Source organism: Palaemon carinicauda, chromosome 41 (assembly GCF_036898095.1).
Source record: "Palaemon carinicauda isolate YSFRI2023 chromosome 41, ASM3689809v2, whole genome shotgun sequence".
NCBI lineage: Eukaryota > Metazoa > Arthropoda > Malacostraca > Decapoda > Palaemonidae > Palaemon > Palaemon carinicauda.
Window position 1 is genome coordinate 43,006,515 of NC_090765.1, and position 7,988 is coordinate 43,014,502.

Genomic DNA, 7,988 nt, shown 5'->3' on the forward strand with positions numbered 1-7,988 from the left:
TCATTATTCCTTTCATAAATATAATTTTCCCCTTCCTTCAGGGCAGGTAATTTATTAATAATTGTTCATTCAGCGTATTGAAAATATCTGAAGGGAAAATGACATATGAAGTCATTGCATACATACGTGTGTGTGTGTGTGTGTGTGTGTGTGTGTTGAAAGTCAATCAAGCTGGAATCAATCTTTATTTATTTGTAACACTGCAAAGGGACTAATAATGTAATTGCCATTATTTTGATTATAACGAGTTTATAATCATGGAAATCATAACATTTGAAGCTGAGATAGCATCATTTTGGAAGATTTTATTGATGTCTTTTATGATATCTTTGAGGGTAATTATTTTATTTCTTACTTTATATGGTGTCCTTTTGTATGATGAAGAAGTTGAATGGCGTCAGTAACATACCTTTATCTATAAATTAGACTATCAAATGGAATCACTTTATCTGGAATATCACTTATACAAGAATTACGATAATATAGACTTGAGTGATCATGGTGTGATATGGTATAACGTTGCCGTTCAAGACTTGGCTGATGATAACAGATGGCCACATATGATAGCATCGAAGTTAAAATGCCACAATTTATCCTATCATTAAAGATAGAGTGATGTAAATACGAATGAATAGGAAGATAAAATCGTATATAATATGCATCCACTCATGTTAAAACATCTTTATTTATGATGGCTTCGAAACGAGGACATAAATAATCTAGCAAAAAGACCAACGAATTCAATTACGAGATTGAGAAAAAAAGAACACAAATTGATTTTACGGAGCTCGAGTTTTCTGCCAAGTATTCGATGTAGTTAATGGGGCTTGTATGGCTGCATTTGGGTTCAGAATTAGTAATTACTGCCGTAATGAATAAAACCTGCGGTTATGGTCATTATTGGTAATGCACCTGAACTATGTATAGCAATTTTATTTGAGAGTTATTTTAATTAACTCTGCAGCGATTGACTCATCGTAGGTATATTATTATTATTATTATTAGTAGTAGTAGTAGTAGTAGTAGTAGTAGTAGTAGTAGTAGTCGTAGTAGTAGTATCAGAACGTTGACAAAATCATTACATTGGTCGAAACATTTCATTTGTAGTTTTTTATGAATGTGTTTGGAACTGATAATTGTCATATTATCTTGCTATATATATATATATATATATATGTGTGTGTGTGTGTGTGTGTGTGTGAGTGTGTATGTGTGTGTCTTATGTGTCTGTGTGTTTTACATATACAATATATGTATATACTTTATGGAAGCGTTGTAAACGTTATAGTTGCTGTCTGAGCAAAGACCTGGCAATAATTTTAGCCTTCTGGAAGAGTTGTAAACGTGTGTGTATGTATATGTATGCATTTATATACAATACAATGTATGATACACTGATATGTATGTATGTAAAATATATGTGTGTGGGTGCTATATTCTTTTTCTTTTCGGCTTTTTTTTAATTTTTACTTTCTAGAATGAATATATATATATATATATATATGTATATATATACTGTGTATATATATATATATATATATACATACATACAGTATATATATATATATATATATATAGAGAGAGAGAGAGAGAGAGAGAGAGAGAGAGAGAGAGATAAAATCAAAGCCTCACTGAAGAATTTGCCCATGCGCACATCCAAATGTGTATGTTTACAGACTATTTTCCCAATTTGGTAAACGATTCCAAAAGGACTAGAATCAATGTTCCAGTTCAGAATCCCCAAAATGAAAATGAAATGTATTCCAAACTCTTTTATAAATTCGAAACTGAAATTCTCAGCAGCCTCTTTCCCAGGTCACACCCACCCACGCTTTCCACTGTCGACTGGGTTTGCATTTGAAAATGGTGCTCGAAAAAAAAACTCGGTGCTGTCAGGGGCCTCTGAAAAGATTTTGAAATTGTATTCTTTTCGAGCCTTTTCGGTGATATTTTTTAGATATTTAGGTAAACGATTTCACATCGAGTCTTCATTTTTTTAAGGTTGTTAATTTACTGCTGGGAGTCGAGTACCTTGGTTAATATGCTGTAATTTTCTTGCAAATCTCAATATTTAAGAGTTTTTCTTGATTTTGATTTATATTTTTCTCAGGAACTAAGGTTTTGTACTCTTTTTGTGTATCTGTAGTTTCCAAATGATTAATTCACATATTTCAATTTACAGCTAATTCTGTGATAATTAATTACGCTTTGTTGTTAATTCTGTGGTAATTAGTTAAATTTAGTCATTCTTTTACTTCATCTTAGGGTTTGGCGACCATTGATTTTTTTATGAACTTTTAACACATTTATTCACTGATTCACGAAATAACCTGGAGGAAGCCATTAACATTCCTTAAAGTTTAAGAATAAATTATGTTTCATTAAACTTAGATGTAATGATTTGTGTACACATTTTGTGTGAGTGTGAACATACATGTTGAAAGAAAGTAAACGAACGATCTAGATTGTAAATTATATAATGAAAATTAATGCTAACACTTTGAGAGCATCAGAGGTTTTATAAAATTTCTTTTTACCACAGATCAATGTACAGGTTTATCTACATTTTTATGAGTTCACCATATATTTGCATAGTGTTATATGAAAATGAATGTATGTATGTTTATATTTATGGTGTTATATATATCTTTGTATTTGCATATACATAAAGTCCATGAATTGTAATGACATATGGTAACTACTGTGTACAGAGTGTAACCTGCAAGAAGTAAACCTGTTTCAAACAATATTCAGAACACAAAGGTATTACATGACGAGACTCACCTTTGAAAAGTGTAATATTCAAGTTACAGAACAGTATCTCTGCTGAGACCTCAGTGTCAATCTGAATAGAGCACAACATCAACACAAAACAACACCAATAAATGTCTGAAGTTGCGAGAATATCGCGTGGCTACTATGCGCATTGGGGCATCGCGCAAGCCCATGTTGCAAGCAAGGGTTGTTGAACGACTCATTTCCCATCATACATCCTTATGTCTTTATGCACTTATTTGTTTGTTCTCTTGTTCACTTTCGTAAAAAACGCAAAAAAAATGTCCGCCGGGTAGATTTGCTGCTGAGGCGAGGTGCCACTTTTTATTTATCGATATCCCTACATCCTGTTCTGGGTCAGGACGAAAGCTACATCTCGGGAAAAATTCGGGCTTGCGTGTCGACAGGATTAAGTCTTTTATTTTCGTGTCCGGAAAGGCCACGCACTATGATAGAGCAAATAGGGGTCTGTACGGTCATGTTCAAAATTATGTTTGTATGTGTAAGAATCTTTACAGATAGGTAGTGGTTGTCTTCGTTGTGGAAGCATCTAATTTTTTATTCATTTGTAACATTACTTTACAAAATTTGATTTTAAATGTATACGTATCTTTTTTTAGTTGTATAAACTTCATATAACGAGGATCATTACAATGTGCAATATGTCGAAATTATTCTTATAGGACCTTATATGAAAACTATTCCAGTAACTGATAAGATCCACGTAAATATTTGCGTATTTATGAAGTTTTTTTTTTTTGGGGGGGGGGGGTAATATCGTTATTATAATATATTAGAAATTCTAATATTTTCATAAACTTTAGTGATATATGGGAAGGTTAAAAAATTATTCATGATTTCTTCATTGTATGCCACAGTTGTCGTTAAGTGTTTTTATTATAATCACAATGGTGTGTTCTAAATGTATAAAATAAGCTAAAGCAAAAGCTATTTGACCAGCAAAACCTTCAGAGGCAGGAGAATGCTTCGTCACCAGAACAATGTAGGAAGAGAGCAGAGAGAAGGCGGTGCTGTGTTGAAAGTCTTACATTATATTAGTCTGTTTTATAATGTAGGGGTTTAGTTTATTCATGCAATGGGTTACTTAATACCAAGAAAGCGTTAGAGTAGATCGAAAATTATAAGTTGGTTCAGAGGATGTGGTAACTGAAAGAATGCTCTGCACTGTAAAATGTTGTGTATAGGATTGATTTGTTCCCGCCCCCGCTGGCAGCTCATCCTCCCCTCCTCCCCCCAGGGGTATTGCAGGCTACAGAGCATTATATCATGCTGCTATTATTTGCTTAATAATTTCTTATTTACATAATATTCTTTATTCATTAATGGCTGAAATGAAAAGACTGGCGAATACAGTGAAGAAGTGTGGCTGACGATGATAAGCGGAAATGTATAAATATCTGGAACATTTGGCCATCTTTAGTTGGTATCGCAGTGTGACTTTAGCAAATTATTACAGTTCTATGTTATGGTTTTGCTCTTAGCAGTTGATGAAGGGTCTGAACCCAGACGATATTGTAACTTTAATTCAGAAATTTATAGAATGATACGAGAACTTTTATATGGAGGAAGTATATTAATGTTTCTAGGTATTTCCCTGTAAAACGTCTTCGTGTATAGGGTGTTCAATAGCTTCGAATGGGCTTCAAATCTAATAAATTCAAATTATAGAAACGCAAGCTGGTAAATTGTAAATGAGTGATAACTTTAGACGTATGTATCATTATTGGGATATTTTATTTTATTACTCTTTGGCGGAATAAAGTTCTTTGAGCTTATTTACTTCATGCATGATGTATATGGAGGGAAATTGAATTTTAGAAGCCTTTAATCTTGGGTAAAACATAGCATTGTAAAAATTCGCAACATTCGTAAGAAGCAGATTGTTTGGATTTTCCTATTGCTAAAAGTAACCGTTCCGTGTTATGTAACAGAACTGGATTAGGCCATCTAGGTCCCAGTGTAATAAGCTCGTCGAGCAATATGGCAATCGCACAGCTATGGAATTATGGGTATGATTATTAGCTGATAGTGTTTTATTCTTGGCTTTATCCGCAGCCAGTACCTAGCCAGAGTAAAGAATATCCGTTTGGAATTTCGGAAAGAAAATCCTTGCTTCTGATGGGGAAGTTTTCGAGTGCCATCGGCCAATATGGTGGTTGGGAGCCACAGCTGATAGCAGTCGACCGAACCCGTGTGGTTGGCGGGCTAAGAAATGCTCGATGGGTTCCCACAGTTCCCATTCCAGAATGATTTTCCAGACGAAACCATTTTCCAGAGGGTTTTTTCTCGACACTGACACCTACACTGGAGGAACACTTACCTGTTTAGCTTTTTGGAGAGGAGTTAAGAGTGATCCGTGAGTTTAAATAAGTTCGCAATCGACAGAGAGATCGCTTACGAGTCCATGCTTAGTGTCCAGCCGCCTCAAACTGCACTGGAAGAAGATGGGGGGAGGGGGAGAAGCGTCACTCGCCGGGATCAATAGCTTCAAGCCCCCTCACAAAAGGCCTCCACCACCACCACCACACAGACACACACACTCAACGATATGCTCAGACGATTCGCACTTAGTGCTTTTATAAGCGGGTGTGGCCAGCGATATTCGCCTCCAAGGAATTTCTTTTTCTCTCGTGTCAATCGAGAGATGCTGCTCACTGCAAGGCAACCTATTTGTCTAGCTGACTACCGCTCGGAACACCAGGAGGTCGTGCTGGGTTATTCCAAGACCAGTAGCCTACATATCGAGTTGTGTAAAGGCTGCTGTGATTGGACAACTCCATGATCAATGCCGAGTATAAACCAATGGCAGCGTCGCTTCCATCCACCGGGAGTAGGCAAAATCGATATACAGAGCCAGGGAATGGGTGCCAGAGAGCCGTGTACGCAACTCCAGCTTGGCACTGTGATCAGAAGTCGTACATTTTGTACGTCTGGATTGTTTTCTGCTGAATATTTGACCTCTTAAGTCGTTAGCAGGATCATTTCCTTCCTTATATTTTGTATAGGATGAGTATTACAGGCTGTAAATCATACCCCTAATTGTAAAAAAAGATGAATTTATTATATTAAAAATCTCAGAACCCCTGGCACTACTAACGGTGACGTAGCGCTGTGGAATCAATATGACATATGTGGCAAGGGAAAAGTTGCCATATATCTCGAATAATTAGGGCCGATGTTTAAATCCCCGCCTGTCTGGAGCCCACAAGAAGTTGTACATGCTTTCTGCTCGGTGGCTAGGCTTGTGGTGGGTGCTTCTATAGGGGTCTTGCCTGTCTTAACAATTGAGAACTAAGCCTTAATTTCCTAGCTATGGATGTCGGGTTCTCTTGAACCGAGTAGACGAACATAAGGAAAAGCAATGCCGAAGTACAAAGCTTCGATGAAAATATTTTGAAAGTCCATTGATCTTGAGTTGCCCCTACAACCACATCCGACCTTGAATTTTTTCGAGCATAGGGAAGGAAAATTGCTGACAAGGTATTTTTTACTCAAGGCAAAAAAAAGATTTCATTCGTAAATGTCAATTCATACCAAACTTTCCAGGGGAAAACACAATTTTCTTAAATTATTTATGTTATTACATTCGATTATGAGGACGAGAGAACGTTAGAGTGTGTATGGGTGTGTGTGTCAGTGTGTGTGTGTGTGTGTGTGTGTGTGTGTGTGACCTTGACATCCTTCTGGTTATGGGTGTTGACGGTTCAAGCCAGGAAATCTAACCTTGTCAAACAAAAGGGAGAAACTATCCACCACAGGATGTGTCGAGCTTGTCAATGTTGATTTGAGTTAAATTCACTCTTGCTTTCCCCAGATAATCTCTCTCTCTCTCTCTCTCTCTCTCTCTCTCTCTCTCTCTCTCTCTCTCTCTCTCTCTCTCTCTCTCTCTCTCTCTCCTCCCCATCCTTTGGCACGCCCATTTCATTCTCGAATGATTTTGTTCACCAGGGAATCGGCAAATGAAACGCATATGCTAAGATTAGTACGAACACTGAAGAATTCAAGCTTTATATATTAGTAATTCTCTCTCTCTCTCTCTCTCTCTCTCTCTCTCTCTCTCTCTCTCTCTCTCTCTCTCATATGCTTTACTCCATCTATGTTTATTAATGCGAGTGTGTTTATGCATGCTGAAGCGCGGGCCAGTTTTTGTCCCTATTTTTATTGTAAATTAATTTCGATGGTCGTCAAGAATTCTTATCATACTTGTATTCAAATAGACTATCATTTTAGAAGCAAATAGATTTTTCCCTTAAGCATTTCCTTTTAGCATTCATTTGTTTAACGTCTATTTAAAGGACATAACGAGACAAAGAATTTCTATATTAATTTGTTGCATATTTATGTTTTCTTTAATTTTATAAATATCGTTGCTTGTTTTAATTTAAGTGCCAAATTCAATGATAGTCTTCTATTTCAAGTGCATCGTTCGAGATCGATTATATAAAATCAACCATTCAATCTATCAGATGAAAGATTTGCATCATAGGACATCATTGTTGCCGTTTAAAAAAATATAAACTGCATTCATCTATGCAACATCATAACTGAACCCTATAAACCATCTTTCAGTTTTTCAATTCCTTTTTGTCTGTCCGGCCGCCGAGACGTCTGACTCCATCGTGTCCGGGGCTGGTGGTAGTCGGGATTTTAAATTGTCTGAATTGAAGCATTGGTGTGTGTGATGAATTTTTATTGTTGTTCCTGAATTTTCTATGTTAGAAAATTTATTATGATTATGATCGTTGTACAAATGATTTTTCATAGGTACCTAATAGCCCGATCAGAGCATCGATAACCTTGACCTGCTTTTCAAGTTCACAGGCTTACTGTCTATGCCTAAATGCCAAAATCATTCAACGTTGCTGGAATGGCATTTTGGGTGATCTTTTGCTTTTGAATTAATCAAAATTTCCTAAAGGGACCGAGTCTCTTATTCTCTTAAATGAAAATATGGTCAATATAAATGATAGGAACATTCCTTTTCATGTGTTAACGTACCGAATCTAGGACCACCCATAGTTCAGTGATGATTATTTGGAGGAACTTAGGGGTTATCGTCCTTGGAACAGTAATATATCAGATTTGGTGTGGAATAGCTATACTCATCTCTGAGCTATTGCTAAGGAATTTATGCTTTTATCTGACCATAAGATGAATTTTCTGGCACAATCCAGGAACATAGATGGTGGGTT

At 36.2% G+C, this 7,988-nt stretch overlaps 1 protein-coding gene across 1 annotated transcript in view; it reads right to left on the reverse strand.

Annotated features, from left to right (window-relative positions):
• LOC137632548 (synaptotagmin 1-like) overlaps positions 1-5,526 on the reverse strand; it is a 177,674-nt gene extending 172,148 nt beyond the window's left edge. The window contains 1 exon segment of the mRNA XM_068364520.1: positions 5,117-5,526. The gene's annotated coding sequence lies outside the window, so the exon portion shown is untranslated.
• Positions 5,527-7,988: the final 2,462 nt, after the last annotated feature.